At 46.0% G+C, this 17,835-nt stretch overlaps 1 non-coding gene across 1 annotated transcript; it reads right to left on the bottom strand.

Moving 5' to 3' along the window:
* Nucleotides 1-16,912: 16,912 nt before the first annotated feature.
* TRNAK-CUU lies at nt 16,913-16,985 on the bottom strand. The gene has a single exon. It is a non-coding gene; the product is annotated as a tRNA-Lys (tRNA).
* Nucleotides 16,986-17,835: the final 850 nt, after the last annotated feature.

Genomic DNA, 17,835 nt, shown 5'->3' with positions numbered 1-17,835 from the left:
TATTCCACTGTATATATATGCCACATCTTCTTTATCCATTCATCTGTCGATGGACACTTGGGCTCTCTCCGTAGTTTGGCTACTGTTGATAGTGCTACCATAAACATCGGGGCTGAACACAATATTTTAAAGTTGTCTCCTGACCTGTGATGAAAGGAAGGGAAGAGATGAACTTACAAAAAGCCACCTGAACATTAAGGAATGACTTTCCCAGCCTCGGTCTGGGTTGCTCAGGCAAGAGTGGAAACTGTCAGATTGTGAGGGCAGCAACCATTCTCCCAGATCAGCCAGAACACATGACCCCAATGTGACCTCCTACTTGGGACACTCTCTTTCCAACCAAGAGCCTGAGTCTTTATGGTGCCCATCTCTGAGCACAGACTGGCCCACCCAGACACATTCTCTTAGGGCAAGGCCACCACACAACCCCATCCAGGTGTCCTACCTCCTTCTAAGCTTTGCTGCATGATGAAGAGACTGTCTCATCTTTTGTGATGGTCACATGCTGTGGTGCTGACTACAGATAATGCTAACTTGATGCAAGAGCCCTTCCCTGGAGACTAAATGCTGTTTATATTTTCAATGCTGGAAATTTTAGGCGGACTAACACTTTGAAAGACTCTAAACTATAGAATCTTCCAGCAGCAACCCCTTGAATCATACCATATAAGCAAATGCCTACATCTCTCTCTTGGGTCTGTTCTGTACATACTATAAGTATCATGCTAATTTGGGGGATATTGATTTCTGTATTTTCCTCCGGTGCCTCTCCCCTTTACTTTCCCCACTTAAGCTGATAGACAAGCCCCATGCTTCCTTACATTGGAGGATGTTTGTGATAGGGAAAGAGAAGAATTTGTCTGCAAGAGACTTCAGTTGACTGATTTTGCTTGCCCAAGGCCATTGCAGGTTGGACGGTGTACCCAGTGCCAGGGAGACAGGAGAGGTGTGGTGGAGACTGTGTCCCAGGATGGGCAGGAGGTCCATGGGAAGTGTTGGCCTCAGGTGGAAGGCTGGCAAAGCCCAGCAGGGGGACACCCAGGAAGGTGGTAGGATCTGAAGGCTATGGGTGAGGAGTCCAGAGATCCAAACGCTGAGCTTCAGAATGACAGAGGTTAGGCACCCCTGCCCCATGTGCCCCTCCCCCCTACAACCTCTCCGAGAGGCTATGAGGGGAGGGGGCCCCCCAGTAATGTCAGGATGGTGTTTCACATGCATTTAGTTGGGGGCAGGGGTTCTGAGTCAGAATGACGTGATTTGAAGGACTAGAGATAATTTTATTTCTTGCATACCTGAGTGTGTGGGCTGCAAATCCTGCCAGCTACTCATAACTTTCCAAGAACTGTTCCAGAACAATTCTGATAACCTCTTGTACACTGACGCTGACTAAGTAGAATTAAAGGGAAAGAGAGAGAGAGAGAGATTTTGAAAGTGAGTCCTCTTTTGCCTCATGGCGTGTTTTCACCACGAAAAAGGCAGAAATGGGGCAAGTCCACATTCCTCCTGAACCTTCATTCATGCCACTCTCCATTGCTTTTTGTTTTGTTTTGTTTTGTTTTTTAAAATAAGAGAGGCTCCAAAGCAGAGTTGGAAAAGACTCCACGAGAGGGTCCCTGCCTCACCTGTCATATGTCCCCCTGCTTGGCGTGGACCCAGGTTTGGAGAATGGAGGGCTGTGTGCTTTCTGGTGTTCCACCTGCAGGGACTACATCAATCCCCATGGAAGAAACCCTGTGTCTTCCAAATATATCCAGCTGTCTGAGGAAGCTGAGGACACACCAGGGCTTTTTGTTTTGTTTTGTTTTGGAGGGCCAAACAAGTGTAAAGTACACCTCCATGAAGAGGAAAACCCACATTTTCCAGTGGTGAGCAACTGATAAGCAGGTGGCTCTCACTGTTCATGAGGAAGGAGATGGATAAGGTCACAGAGAGTGACATTCAGGGACCAGAGAGGTCCTACCCACAATGCTGGACTGTTCTCAAGAGAAACCATAAAGCGCCTTAAGACAGCAGCTGCAGATAAGGTCGAGTGGTCTCTTTGTCATCCCATCTTTGCAGGAGTAACATGACAAAAAGCAGACTGACTGAGAAAGGCAGAGATTAGATATTAACTGCATCCCTCACTGAACAAAACAGAAACTTTGTTGTCAGCTCCAAAAATGAGTGTACAGAAGTGAACGTTGTCATATGCAGGATGCTTGTGGGAATGGGGATGGGAAAGGGAGGAAGATTTGGGAACAAGTATCTCTGTATGTCTGCCTTCCAGGCTAATGGGGTTAACAGTCGCCATTTTTCACTTTCCCTCCTAAGGAGCTCTGGCTGGGAGCACACCCTGGCCCCACAGCCCAGCCTCTACAGGACTAACATGTGGGACAGACAGCTAAGAGCAGAGCAGGGAACTCCTGCCCCCACTGCCCTGACCATATGCATCTGCCATGCAGCCTCTACCAAGGCATGGGATGGACAAATAATCACTTCCTGTGGGCTGAAGCTCACCCAAAAACTTCTCTTGTTTAGTCTGCACATAGTTTTTTTTTTTTTTTTTTTTTTAAGTAATTGCCAAATCATTTCTTGTAAGACATGGATTGTGGTAAAGTTGGAGAGTCTAGCAGAATGGGGACCATATTCCCCACATGCCCACAATCATATGGGGCTAAAGAACAGCTCCCTTTCTAGATAGGGACTAGCTCTATTGGGACATATTGGCCATAGTCCCCAATACTCCCTATTGCACCACTACTTTGATCCACTTCACTCTCTTATATTATTGCCTAGACCCTGTAGTTTTGGGGAGCTGTGCCCTCTGGCAGGATAGAATTAAAAGACCTTTCAAGACCAGGGTTTGCTGTGACCTGGCTGGATGCCTCTTCTGGCGTGCATGTAACCACTCTGAACTTCAGGCTCCTCATCTCCAAAAGGAGTCATGATATCTTCTACTGGTACCTCATAGAGCAGTGGTGAGACTAACTGGGGTTGTACTTGAAATTTTTTTAAGACTACAAATAGAAGATAAATCTGGAAGAGTGGGCCAGCCATCTTCCGTTACCTCCTATTAGATATTCCTGTGGGTGAGATGAACTAGAGTCTTTTCTCCCAATAAAATGCTATCTTATTTGTCCATGTCTATACACAAATTGGCTTGGAACATACCCAGGCAGGCAAGACAAAACTCAAGTCTTTGGGAAGCGCTGGAACGGAAAGAAGAACAAGGAAATACCTCATTTGTATCCTTGTTACCACCCTTCCTCCCTCCCCTCCCTCATGGGCCTTCATGCCAATTACCTCTGCTTAGAGAATGAAATGTGTTCTTTTGAAGCTCTTGAGTATCAAATCTATAATTTCCTTTGCTGTTTGGGTTTACAGACTATGACCCTCTTTTTTTAAAAAGATTTATTTATTTATTTTGAGAGAGAGAGAGAGAGAGTGCGAATAGGGGGAGGGGCAGAGGGAGAGGGAGAGAGAGAAGAAGACTCCCCACTCAGCTCGGAGCAAGACGCAGGGCTGGATCTCTCAACGCTGAGATCATGACCTGAGCCAAACCAAGAGTCAGACACTTAACTGACTGAGCCAACCAGGCGCCCCTAGACTACGACCCACTTATGTCAGACTCCTTGAAGCCTACTAGTACATACCGGGATTCTGAAGAATCTTCGCAAAATTTGTTTTCTCAAAGGAAAATGTTGAACCTCCCATTGAGAGGATTCTGAATTTCTCAAGCCTGGGCGAGGACACTCCCATGGTGACTGGGGCTGGCAAGCATCTGTACCTGAGCCAGGTGTCCGCCTTTCACCCTCATGTCACATAAACATAGTTTGTCTAACCCCGCCATTTAATCACCGCAAGATAAACACTGTGAGAAATAAATGTGTAACAGCCCTTCCCCGAACCCCCACCCTGGTCCAGGGAAAAAAGGTCAACAGAAGTAGGAGCGAGATGATAGCTGATTATGTTGGTTTAGCTGACACTGTTAGAGAAGGGAGCAGGTTCCAGTAATGAGTGGTGATGTCTTAAGTGGAGAGAGGCTTGGTCCCGAGTGCTTGGTGATCTGAGCAGGGTAAGTTCAGCTACTCCCTTTTAAACCCACCCTGGTAGCTTGTCTGGCAATCTCGATATTTCTAGCATGATCTCTAGCAATAGACACACTAGCAAAAGTACTCAATACCTGTGCAAATGTTGAGTCAGGCATTCAGATACATTCCTAGGCCAGATGTGAGCTCTTGCTGCCCCTTGACACCCAGAAAGTTCATTCAACCTTCTTTTCCCTGATTTGTGGAAAGTCCTCATCAAGGCTTTTGCAAATGTCTATAAGTCCGTGTTCTCTCAAGCACTTCTACTATTTTCCAGTCCTCACTGTTTTCATATTTGGTCTCCATGTCATTGCTCCTTGGGGAAACTCACGCCTATACTTTAATTTCATGCACGTATTTATGTTGGGGGGACACTTTAATACATGTTTTGGGGATAAGAGGACTTGCATGAAGAACTACAAACAACTTACAATTCAACATCAGATGGTTCTGCTCTTCACATCCCTTTGATCCCCTGCACAACCTGCCGCCATGTTGCCAAGACCTCTTTTGTACTTCTTGCTCATTCTCTTTCCCCTTACCCCCTCGGTGTCTCCAGTGCCCTTTCTATTTTTAATGCAAAGCAGGTTAAGCCAAGCACTGGCACTGTGGCCCTGGCCAGCCCATTCCCTCCCCTTCTGTCCCCAGGAGTCCACCAAGACATTTTCTCCTAACAAAAGTAATTCCCTCCCCATGAGGAATTATGGTTCAGGCTCTTAGAATAATGCTTCATGGCACCACTTCCGCCAGTGGGGACCCTCCTTTCCAACTCTTAATCCTACTCTTGGGGAGCTGCTGCTAGTTGTTCTGAATTTTGGCTTTCAGAACTGAGAAAGACCTGAAGTGACTGTTTTACCCTAGAAATGAAAATGGAGTCTTTTTCTTCTACCTATGGGCACTGCCAGGTTTCTCTCTGAAACCTGAAACCAAGAAGTAGACTACGTAAATCTTTCACCAACATGGGGCAATTTGTTCTATTAAAATGGGCACGCCTGGGTGGCTCAGTCGGTTAAGGGTCTGACTCTTGATTTTGGCTCAGGTCATGATCTCAGGGTCCTGAAATCGACCCCCCTGTCTGGCTCTGTGCTCAGCGGGGAGTCTGCTGGAGATTCTCTTGCTCCTTCTCCCTCTCCCTCTGCCTCTTCCTCTGATCCTGCATTCTCTTTCTCAAATAAATAAACAAATCTTTAAAAAATATATATAAATAAATAAAATGTATTACATATCTAGAGAATTTTGATGGTCTATGTTTTAGTTTTGGTCCTCCCCAACAGGGCCTAAGACAAGGACTTGGATCCAAGTGATTTATTAGGGAAGTGATCTTGAGAAGCACATTGAGGGCTTGGGGAAGTAAAATGGGAAGGAGCGAAAGCTGTCAAAATGTGGGCTCAAGACGGTGACCTCTGGAAGCCAGTGGAGTCCAATCCTTGGTGACCTGAGAGTCTGTGCAGGCAGACATGGCTCAGAGGTGTCCAGGGAAGGACAAGAACAGAAAGTATCAACCCTGCACAGGCCTGTCAGAGTTGGCAGGTGGCCTCATCCGTGGACCTAGGGGATATGGGCTGGACACCAACTCTATCTTCTACTGAGAACTAAGGTGAATTTTTTTCCAGTATAATTAGCAGAGTGCCTACCAAGTGCATACTGTATACATTATTACTTTATTTGCTTCCTCCAGCAAATCTATGCAATTAGTGTTCTCCCTATTTGAGAAGATGACTGGGGGGTCAAGCGTTTAAGCACCATGCCATGGCTATGCAGCTGATCCTCAACAGGACCAGGGTTTGACTCTTACATCTGATGCTGGAGGACACAGTCTTCCGAAATGGCCACCACCAATTCCCTCCCAATAAGCACATGTTGCTTCACTCATCAAGACACGCTGACTGTGTCTACCACCACTCCGAATCTGTTCTTGCCCATGACTACTTTGACCAACATGATGTGGCAGGGTAATACCATCTCAGTCCTGGGATGAGGCCTTATGTGGCTCACAGCTTCCAGTTTCTCTCTTGAAGTCAGCCACCATGAAGGAGGTGGGCCACCCTGAGAGCATCGTGCTGTGAGGAAGCTTCATTTAGCTTCATGAAGAGGGGCAGTCATGTGAGTGAAGAGTTCCCGGGCCCTCCCGCCCAGCCCAGAGGCCAGAGGAACATACAACATGAGTGTCTTCCAGCAGTGCTATGAGGAACAGAACCACCCAGCTGAGCTAAGTCAACCTACAGCACTGCGAAAAGTAACAAACCATTACAGTTTTAAGTCACAACATTTTGGCATGGTTTATTAACTGAATAATGCCATTTTCTTTTCCACAGCCACTATCTACTTGTATATAACTTGGATAAGTAGAATCACTTTTAAGATAAAAAACAATTAAATAAAAAGGATTTGATAGGAAAATCTTAAGATTTCTCTTAGGCATCATGAAATGTTGAAGCCATTCCTGGCGGATGATTTCCCTGTCACTACGGAACAGGCAGCAATGCACAAGGAGGTTAAAAATGAGAACACCCAGCCAGATGTGCAGGCCCACGGCCTGCCCCTGCTCTGAGCCCAGGCTGGTTCCTCAGTGTGCCCGTGTGCCCTGGAATTGCCTTGCTCTGTCTCCATGAACATATATAGATTCATCAACTTCTTCCTAGAAATGATTTTGGAGAAGGAGGTAGAATTAGGAAAATAACTAGGATACTAAACTAATAGTTGTTCTCCTGTTTAGCACATTTGACTGTCCACTCCATGCCCAATGCCAGGGACCGAGAGTGAACAAGTAGACAAGGTTTTTGTTGACACAGAGCCAGGGAGAGGGTCAGTAAACACATAATTACATAACTAATGATCTAGGGCTGAGTTATTCTAATTAAATAAGATAAAATGTGGGTACAGCCTAGCCTGGGAGGTGGGGAGAGCTTCTCAGACTAAGAAATAGTTACACAGATGCTTGTAAAATCAATAGGAATCAGCAGGTAGAAGGTGGGCACTGGGAGCCTTGGATGTGAAGTCAAGAAAGTGTCAGGTGTAGGAAGCAGCATGTACAAAGTCCCTGTGGCAGGAAAGTGCTGGCTTGGTGGGATAAAACTGACACTTATCAGTAAGCCTGAGACAGAGCTAACAAGGAATCAAGAGATAAAAAATAAGGCTTAGGAGGTAGGTAAGGTCTTACAGGTTAACGTGAGGAGTTAGGATAATATTCTCAGAATCATGGAGAACCCTTAGGGTTCTGAGCTCAGGAGTGGCATTCTCCAATCTGTTTTAAAAGAGGATGGAGCTAGAGTATCAATATTACCACCTGGATATTTGGGTTTCAATTTTCAATTATGATTCTTTTGAAGTTATAGCAAAAAAATATTTTTAAAATACTGCTTGGATTGCATCCAGTATTAACCCCTGTTTCCAGGGCTCTCACCAAGGCCAGAACGGAAGAGAGAGAAATGGTGAATGGTCACTTTGACAGTCCTTGCCCCCACCTGCCACATGGGGGCAGCACTTCACTATGACCATCACTGCTTAGTCAGCCTGAGCACTGCGGTTGCTGGGGAAGCTGCGGATCCTGAAGGTGCCAGGGAGACACGGCCTTCCAGAAGGCCCCAGCCTCTCTGTGACACACTGTATTACTCAGGCCTACAGGATGTGCTCTAGCCCTCATTCTTGTATCTGACAGAGTCCATCCCCAAGATGACCCTTCCAGAATCTTCCTTTTGGCTCTTCCCCCAGGCCTCAGATGTGTGAGACTGCTCACAACAGGCCCCCTGCTGCAGGGCCTGGGTTGAACCTGGTGCTCAAGCAAAGCTGCTCTTGCAAAGAGGCCTGACGGTCACCCACCCCATCGGTCCCACAGCGGCATCCCTGAGTCCCTGTGGGATCCAGCTAAGGCCTGGAGGCCCACTGCACTACTTCAAAGGAACTGAAATGTCCAGCGAAGTCTCTTGTTTACAACGCTACAGACACAGAGAAAACGATGGTAGATGCCAGGCTCGTACCTAGAATAGGCATTCTTATTAAATCCCTGTAACAAGTTTATAAGCACAACTTCAAAAATACCTACTTTATAGATGAAAAACAGACAAACAACAACGAAAACATAGGTATGAACATACGAAATATCTTGGTCAGAGTCACAGAGCAAGGCAAAGCCACCAGTGGGATTTGACTCAGCACCTCGCCATGGTAGAAGGGGACAGGGCTGTGCTTTCCCTCTCTACCATTGGGCTGCCACAGAAACCCAGGGGGTGTTGGCTAAATCACGACACCCCCCAGCCGCCCACCCTCACCCACACTGTTTAGTGGGGCAGCAGGCTTCAAGAGCAGCTTAATGTGGTTCAGTTGCTAAAAGACTGTCCTTTGAAAAAATAATTCATGGGACGCTTGGCTGGCTTAGTCGGCAGAATATGCAACTCTTGATCTCAGGGCAGTAAGTTCGAGCCCCATGTTGGGTGTAGAGATTACTTAAAAATATAAAATAAAATCTTAAAATAATAATAATTCAGGAGGAATTTAGTTTCACAAAGAAGACAGTCTCCATAATCTCCATAATCAATGATGTCTGAACAACATTTTTTTTTTGTCTAAAAGTATGCTATGTTCATCTGTAACTCAGTTCTGAAGAAACTGAGCATCTCTTCCATTCTGTGTTGCTTTAATATCAGCCTGTTTATTGAGGGCCTGCCTTTATAATAAGCACTTTATTTTAGACATTGTATTTTTTGGTTCTCTAATTTCCATTTTTTTATAGTTTCCATTTCTTTACCAAAAATGTCTTTTTTCTTTCATTACGAGCATGTTCTCTTTTACCTCACTGGGAATAGTTACAACAGTTGCTTTAAAATCCTAAGGATTCTAATATCTAGGTCATCTCCAGAGTGGTTTCTGTTGTTGTCATTCTCCTGGTTCTTTAATATATTGAGTGATTTAGGATTTTATTCTGGCATTGGGACCATATGCTTTGGAGTCAATTATTTTTTTAAGAAGAGTGCTAATGTTTGCTTGTTTGTTTTTGCAAGAAAATAACTCAGACGGGCTCTAACTGAAAACCTTCTTTCCCAGATAGGAGAACAAATCTCAGCTCAGCATCTTGACCCTTAGCAGGGCTACTTGAGCTTGTGGTTGAGGGATCAGCTGAGAGTCAGGTAGAGCCATACACAGAATGCAGGAACCCCCGTCCTGACTCCCTCTCTCCGGCAGCTGCAGTCACCCTGAATTCTGACCCTGGCTCTTCAAGCCAGTAAAGAGACGAATCATCTGTTGGAGGTTTAGCCTCCCACAATGAAACAGACTGGGGTCTGCCCTTGGCTAGAAGCCTGAACAATACTGTGTCATTCCCTTCTTTCAAGTATCGATTCCCTCCCGGAACTTTCTGTGGGACCCCGTTGAGAGCGTAAATACACCCTTCATTTCAGCCTTTTAGCCACCCCCTGAGGCAGGTGGTGGCTTAGTCATCATCCCCACTTTATTGAATAAGAAACAGGCTCGAAGAGGGTAAATCATGGCTCCAAGATCAAGGTCGCACAGCTAGTAAACGTCACAGCCAGGAATCAGACCTCATTCAGCAGGGCTCTGAAGCCCCAGTTCTTACTCTTCGGGCTGTGACGCCATCTCTGAGCTGCACAGCTCAGCAGTGGTTGCAGGACCGCCTTGGATATCAGTGAGTTCTACATTGCAGAGGGCCGGGAAGTGAAGAGAGCTGCCTGGAGGCGCGGTGGGGAGGGGAGCTGGGGAAGAACTGTCAGGAAGTCCCCTGGAAACAGAGCTCAGGGACACATGGAAGCACAACGGAGAGTCATCACAGGGGCTGAAATAAGGTGAAATAAGCTGAGTTGGCAGAGGGAAAGGCAGCCTACGACTTTCTCAAGATGTGCAGAGAATGTTCTGCAGTGTACTTGGAGGAAAGACGTAAAACTTACCCTCAACAACTTACCCCAAAACTACCCTTAACTGGGTAGTCGTTGGTAAAATCCAGCGCTGTAGACTCCTACAGGTCCCTGGGCAGGAGTGAGGCTCTTCCTTATGGCATCTCAGTGGGAACCAGCCTCTGATGGGCAAGACTGCCTTGGAAGCCCACCGCCTCCTAACCAACTCGTTCTTGTGTGGCTAGCACCACCCAGGTTCATCGTCTAAGAGGCAGGGCCCATACTGCGTCCTTATCGGGTAACACTGAAGAGAAAGGAGACAGGGTACATGAAGCACCTTACATGGAGCTCATACCACCAGATCCAAAAACCTAGACACCCTCCCACCATCTCCATGCCAATAACATCCTAGCAGAGAGCCCTCAAGGAACAGGGGGCTTATCTGTGTTCTCCATTTTAACCTAAGTTACAGCAACAACCTTTCACTACATGCTTGTTAGGCATGTGCCAATCTATTTAAACCCACCAGTATGTGAGCCTGTGAGGTGTCGGTAGTACTGCTTTGGGCAGGGGGGCAGCTATAAAGGTAAATCAGACAGGCTGCTCCTCCTAAGTATCTAGGAGAGGGGACAAAGGAGTCCCCAAAGCCCTCGCTAATCCACAGAGAGCCTGTGGGCCAGCAACATCAGCTCCCAAGGAGCCTGTGAGAAATGCAGAGTCTCAGGCCCCACCCCAGAGGCGCCGAATTGGAAACCACAGTTTAACAAGACCCGCAGGGGTTCATATGTGCATCGAAGAAGTGCTGATGTAGATTTCTAACTGCAGCCAGAGGGCTCCGTGAAGGTGTGTGTCAGCTGCAGGGGTATTAACACGAGAAGGAAATTGCTAGAGGACAGTCCCAGAAGCAGAAGCACCTGACTCGATTTGGGCCTTGAGGGATGAGCAGGATCTGTCAGATGGGGAAAGCCATTCCTGCTGGTGGGAACAGTGTCCTAACATATAGTATAAAACGTGGGGGATGAGAACAATACTAACTGTTTGCAACCTGTATAGGGCTTGAGGGGTGGCCAAAAGGAAGAAACTGAGACAGGGACCAGGACGTAAATGCCTGGCTCCCATGCAGAGAGACAGAATTCAGTCCAATTGCTTGCTGTCCCGGGAGATCACCGTCCATGCCTCTCTGGGGGGATGAAGATGAACGCCCTCACCAAATATCACAGTGGTCGTCTGGCTCAGAGGGGAGATAAAAAGCAAGTCAGACCCATGTTTAAGAGAAGAGTGTGAGTTGAAGTGAAAGTTGGCAGAGAGGAGCAGAGTCTCAAATGCCAGTAAAGAGTATGAGGCAAGAGAGATCAACCACACCAGGGAGGTACAGGTGCTGCTGTCATTCTGGTCTTGACCTTTGGGAATTATGTCCACTAAGGGGCGACCCTAATCCTGAAGGTCCTGCAAACTGGCATCTTCCATAAAGCATGGTATCTTCCCATGCCTTCCATGGATGTGCAGCTCCCGGCTCAGTGGATGGGTCTCCCTTCCCCCAAAGTCCTGGTGGCTCAGCATTGTGCCCTCAGGGACCCATGGCCTTTCCCGCTGTGGACTGGCCCCTTGGCCTCGGTGCTCTGGGCTCACACACACCATGGTAGGGGTACTGTTCTTGTCTCAGTCTTCGTAAGGGACAGTGCTGGTGGCTGGATTTCTAGAAGCAGAGACGGGAAGGGGGATTCTGGTTTGTTTAGGATGAGGAGAAAGGCAGTGTTGGAAGGAAGATGGAGAAGAGGAAGGCTAAGTAAGCATATGGCATCAGCAGGAGACCAGCTTCAGCCTGATCCCATGCGGAGCTCTGGAGCATGTCTGGCACCCAGAGCAGGTCTCTCTTGGAGGCAGAGGAAGGCAGCCTTTTGTACCCACCCCCTCAGTCGTTGGCCATGGGCCATGAAAGGAGGAAGTTAACGTTGGTCTGAAGTGTCCTGGCACCTGTGGGCTGGCTTGCCCCCCAACTATCAGAGTCACATTCACACACAGACTGTAGCCCAAGGCCGTGAGTGCCATGCAATGGCTGTCAGTGCAAACATCCAAAGAAGCTCGCCTGCTTCCCCACTCAAGCAGAACAATAGCCTGGCCAGAGTAAACCATCTACTCAAAGGACTGTGCTGTGCAGAACGCTGCCCGAGCCCCAGCTAACTGCAGTTGGCCCCCTAAGCTGGCTGAAACCTCTTTCCCCAGCAAGGGCTGGGGAACACAATATAGACTTTGGGGGGAAAAGATTTGCTTTGGTTCAAGGACTCTTAAAAAATCACCTGCATCAGGGTGCCTGGATAGCTCTGTTGTTAAGTGTCTGCCTTCGGCTCAGGTCATGATCCCAGGGTCCTGGGATTGAGCCCCGAGTCGGGCTCCCTGCTCCACAGGAAGCCTGCTTCTCCCTCTCCCACTCCCCCTGCTTCTGTTCCTTCTCTTGCTGTGTCTCTCTCTGTCAAATAAATAAAATCTTTGAAAAAAAAAATCACCTGTATCTTTTTTTTTTTTTTAAATCCAGCAAGTCATAAGCATAGGTTGTTTATTTTGAAAAAATTGTCTGGGTATCTTGGTTGTCAGATTTCAAAAGAAGAAACACAAAACCAGAGTTTATTTAAATATGTAAAAGTCTTCGTTTCTCAAGGTCTGAACATTGGAACAACTAGGAACTTCTTTGTGACAGATGAAAAGGCACCTGGCACTTGTTAAAAAAGTCTTATTTCCATTGAATACCTCATTTTTAAAAAGAAGATTGTTATATTTAAAAGCTTACAGTAAACACACATGCGCAAGTGCGTGCTCACACACACACACACACACACACACATGCACACAAAGCTTCTCCCCCACCCCCAACCTGGCAATCAGATAACTGGGAGTTTGGTTCTTACAGACCCACAGTCACATATTCTCCAGCACCTCTCGCTCAGATGGATTGGTCACCATCTTTTGTGTTCCCATAATTGGAACTTCGTCACATAAGCATCATTACTACTGCCTGCAGTAACAGCAACTAGTCATGGAGCATTTATTCTGTTTTGGGCATCATATCAGAAGGAGTGCATGATATTTACCATATTTGGTATTGATACTATTTGATAGTAATAATAGAAGCCATGGCTACTATGAGCTCACTTTACAAACGCAGAAACTGAGGCAGAGAGAGTGAATGGGAGCTTGCAGAGCACAGGGAAGGTGGGGAGGAAGGCCCACCAACCAGGTCTCACCGTGCCTCACCATACCTTGGCTTGGTCCCCGCTTGAATCCTGTACAGGGAACCTACAGTGCAGCTCGTGGGGTTTGATTCTTCTAGCAAAATGTGACATTTGTCAGGCCAGCTGTTTTATTACAAGCAGTAGTAACTGGAAAAGCCTACCCTACACACCCCCATACACACAATCCAATGATCAGAACAAATTAGGAAGTGCTTGGGATCAGAAAAGGATTCTTTATTTTATGCAAAAAGAAGGAAGTAAGGTAGAGCCAGAGGGGCATGGGTTTGAAAGCAGTCAGACTTCCCTCCAAGCTCTGCCCCACTCCTCACATGCAGTTACTGACGGCCCCCAACCCAGGCATCACTTGCTTAACCCGTAAGGTGGGATTCGTAGCCAAGTGCCTCGGTGCTGAGAAGAAAAGAGTTACATATGTACGCACACATACATATGTGTATATACACATATTCACATGTATATGTGGCTGAGTCTTGAACAACACGGGGGTTAGGGGTGCTGACCCTCAGCACAGTAAAATATCCAAGTGTAACTTTTGATTCCCCAAAAAACGTAACTACTATTGGCCAGAAGCCTTACCAATAACAAAATATTTGATTAACACATATTTTGTATGCAATATGTATTATATACTTTATTCTCAGAATAAAGTAAATGAAGAGAAAATACTTTTACAGAACTATACTGTATTTACTGGAAAATACCCACGTGTAAGTGGACCTGCGTGGTTCAGACCCGTGTTGCTCAAGGGTCAGCTGTGTATGCGTAGCTGTGTGTGCCCACGCACACAGGTGCATGCATGCACACACACGTGTGTCATGCCTAATGCAGTGTTCAGCTCAGGTTCAGGCTGCAGCCAGTGTACCTTCCTCTTCCTTCCACCAGAAAACAAGATTTACCACAGGCTCCCTTCAAATAACATCCTTCTCAAATATATTTAAGATGGACAGCATTTTTAAAACATCTTTTACAAAAATAACATCTTTTGGAGGAGCACCTGCCTCCCCTGAGACCAGCCTGCTCTTCACCCGGCCTTTCAGTAAGCCCTGCCTCCTCCCCACAGCACTGAAGGTGGGAGCCGGCAGACACACGTGTATGCCAGGCTGCAGCCTTTCCTGAGTGGGACTCAAGTACCCTGGGGATTCTGTCCAAATGCAGATCCTGATATAGAAGTTCCAGGCTGGAACCTGAGAGTCTGCATTCCTGACCAGCTCCAAGCTGATGGCGAGGGTGTGGCTCTGAGGACCCCTTCTGTCTGCCCTAGAAGTTTGCAGAGGTCTGCGTGATCCAGGAGCTCCCGCTCTATAAATAAACGTGGCTAGGAAGAGTTCCTAGTAGCTGGTTAGACATTCAGTTACTGAACTGTTGAATAGGTATTTATTGAACAGATGTGCTATAGGCCAAACATCATCCAAAACAGCTCCTTTATGATAAATAAGGTCTTGTTTGATGATCAACCTATTAAGTAGAGGGGTTTGCAGTCATCACTATCTGGAGCCTTCCCTTGAGCATGGCCACAGAGATCTGGAGAGTTTATTTAAACATGTATTTCTAAGAAATTGTGCTACTTCTAACAACTGGTAAAGTAAGAATAAACATATGTCAAAAAACACAGAGAAACATACATAAAAGAAGTCAGATGTGGACTGGCTGTAGCCTTGCAGTGGCCCTTTAAGCGGAGAACAGGGCGTCCCAGCTCAGCAGTGGGCTTTGCTGGAGGCATTTCCTCCAGGCTCCCCATGCATTGTTTGGAAGGGAAACCCAAGCACCTTCACCACCCCTGGCAGACTTCTGCCATTCCGACTTCACCCCACAGTGCGTCAGGCTAATCCAGAGACTTGCACCTTGCACTGTTTATATGCGTGAGGACGCCTGTGATCTGTGTGCGTTATCCTGGTAACCATGTTTGAAGAGGAAGAAGATCCTTAAAAAGCAGCCATTATCTTGGGGATTTGGCATCTGCCGAGTATTGTCTAGATCTTCACATGGTAACAATGCTAAAAGTACCAGAGAAGATAATGATCTCTGTAGTACTGCTGAGATGCTTAGCAAGGCAGAAAAGACAAAAAGGAAGGTACTTTAGTGCCTCCTCAAAGAGCTAGTGGCCTCACATTTTGGGACTGAGGAGCAGATAGAGAGTCAGCAGAAAGGGTGTCCTCATGATAGTGAAACTCTCCTGGAAACATGCTAATTGTGCATGGAGAATAGATATAACCAGTAGGGTGGGATCTGGAAAAATTTGGGCTTCCCCAAATAAGGGGGGCAAGAGGATCAAATGCTCTCATTTACAGTTGCATGAGTTAATTATCTTCCCCACCCACTTTTGTGTGCAGTTTGGGTCTTATTGGTGGGAGTTCATGTGTGTTTCTTTTCTTTTTTTTTTTTTTGTCTGTAAAATTACCAGCTTTGTTTTTATTTATTTTTTATTATTATGTTCAATTAGCCAACATATAGTACATCATTAGTTTTTGATGTAGTGTTCAACGATTCATTAGTTGTGTAAGACATCCAGTGCTCCTGTGTATTTCTGGCTCTAAGCTACCTCAAATCCTTTAGGGAAGTAGGCACAGACACCTTAACCAGCAGACAGAAAAGAAAAGCTCAGTGTGCCTGGGTGGCTCAGTCAGTAAGCATCTGCCTTCGGCTCAGGTCATGATCCCAGGGTTCTGGGATCAAGCCAGGCAATGGGGCTCCCTGCTCAGGGGGGAGCCTGCTTCCCCTTCTCCCTCTGCACCTCCCCCCCAACTTGTGCTCTCTCTCTCTCACTGTGCTCTCTCAAATAAATACAAAAAAAAAAAAATACTTAAAAAGAAAAGAAAAGCACAGTTGGAGTGTGTATGAAAAGAAAGAATCATTTGTATCATTTCATTTGTTCTCTGATTTCAAAGATAGTTAATGCTTATGACAGAATATTTGGTAGAAAACAGATATATAAAAATAAAAAGGAACACTACCCGTAATCCTGCTACTTAAAAACAACGATAGCAACTTGAATAATCCATTTATACACACTTTCTTAAAAAATTAAGTTTCCACAAAAAAAGTTGTAAGAATCGTTCAAAGAACTCCCATATACTCTTTACAGAGATTCGTCAGTTGCTTACATTTATCATCATCATTCTCTCCGACTCTCGCCTTCTCTTTGTCTGAGCCATTTGAGGCTGTTATAAGACATCCTGCATACTCACTCCCCAAATATTCTACTTGTGTTTTCTTAAGAACAAGGACATTCTCTTACACAACCACAGAGCAATAATCAATATCAGATCATTTAACATTGAGCAATACTACTATCAAATCTACTGGCCACACTGAGTGTTGTCAGCTGCCCAGTGATGCCCATGCTGGTCCTTTCCCCCTCCCCCAACATCCAATCCAGTACCACCTGTGTTCAGTTGTCCATTCTCTTGAGCCTCCTTGATTTGAAACAGCCCCTCAGCATGGTGTTCTTGACCTTGATGTTTTAAAAAGTAGAGGTCAGTTATTTTGAAGACTATCCTTCAGTTTGGGTTTGCCTGATGTTTCATAATGGACTGATTCAGTTTGTGCATTCTGGGCAGTAATGCCACACACATGCCTGGTGTTCCCATCAAGATACCATCTCAGATGTTACATGGCATTGGCTTGTCCCAGTCTTGCTGATTTTAGCTTCCATCCTTGGTTTACGGTGGTGTTCACCAGCTCTCTTCTCTCTGTAGTTCCCAGTTTCCCCTTTCACACACCAGTTTTTTTGTTTTGTTTTGTTTTTAAGTAAGCTCTATGCCCAGCGTGGGGCTTGAACTCACAACCCTGAGGTCAAGAGCCTCATGCTCTACCAACTGAGCCAGCCAGTCACCGCTTTCTCACACTAATTTTTTAAAAGCAAAAATCTTAGCCGTTTTGGTCTTACATTAACCAACAATGTTACCAGGACTTTAAACAATACTTTTATTTCATAAAAGATAAAGAACTTCACTTGAATCCACCAAAGATGGTAAAAGGTGTTCGGTAAAAAAAAAAAAAAAAAAAAAAAAATATGAGGGCATTGCACCTGGGGATTTGTTCCAGTGTCTCTGGACTGCAGTAGGAGGTAAGATCTCAATTTTCCCTCTCCCATCTGATCAGGCAGCAGCAAGAGAGAGGACACACCTCAGGTCATGGAGACACCAGACAATCTCCAGCTGTCCACCAAAGTTGAAAGCATTGGTTCTCAAACTTGACCACAATCAGAATCCTCTGGAGTGCTCATGAAAACACAGCTTCCTGGGACCCCCTCTTGATGATTCAGATTCTAGGGTGCAGAGTTTGCATTTCTAGCAAGGCCCACGGTGATGCTGATACAGCTGTTCCAGGCAATCATCCCACTTTGAGAACCACTAGTCTAGACCTCTTTAGAATGACAACTAGCAGTGTCCTGCTCAAACTGAGAATCCATCTCTCTGGGACTTGTCCTGTCCCTCAGTCTCACCTGAGAAGTCCTTGGCCATCTCAAGGTCTACTGACCTTCAGCTCCTTGTGTCACTTCCATTTGCTACTGGCTATGAAAATGACTTCACTTGAATCACTAAAAAAAAAAAAAAAAGATTTTTTAGGAAAATTGAAAATCCATTCCAGCTGCTCTGCTCCAAAATCATTCCCTCCTCATTTATAAGTAACCAAAGTGTTTATAAAATATGTAGACTCTGGAGTTTCAGCTCCACAGAT

This window comes from Mirounga leonina, unplaced genomic scaffold (genome assembly GCF_011800145.1).
Source record: "Mirounga leonina isolate KUSES-001 unplaced genomic scaffold, KU_Mleo_1.0 Mir_150, whole genome shotgun sequence".
Taxonomy (NCBI): Eukaryota; Metazoa; Chordata; class Mammalia; order Carnivora; family Phocidae; genus Mirounga; species Mirounga leonina.
The sequence above is the reverse complement of the archived record's forward strand: the minus strand, read 5'-3'. Positions and strand labels throughout refer to the sequence as shown.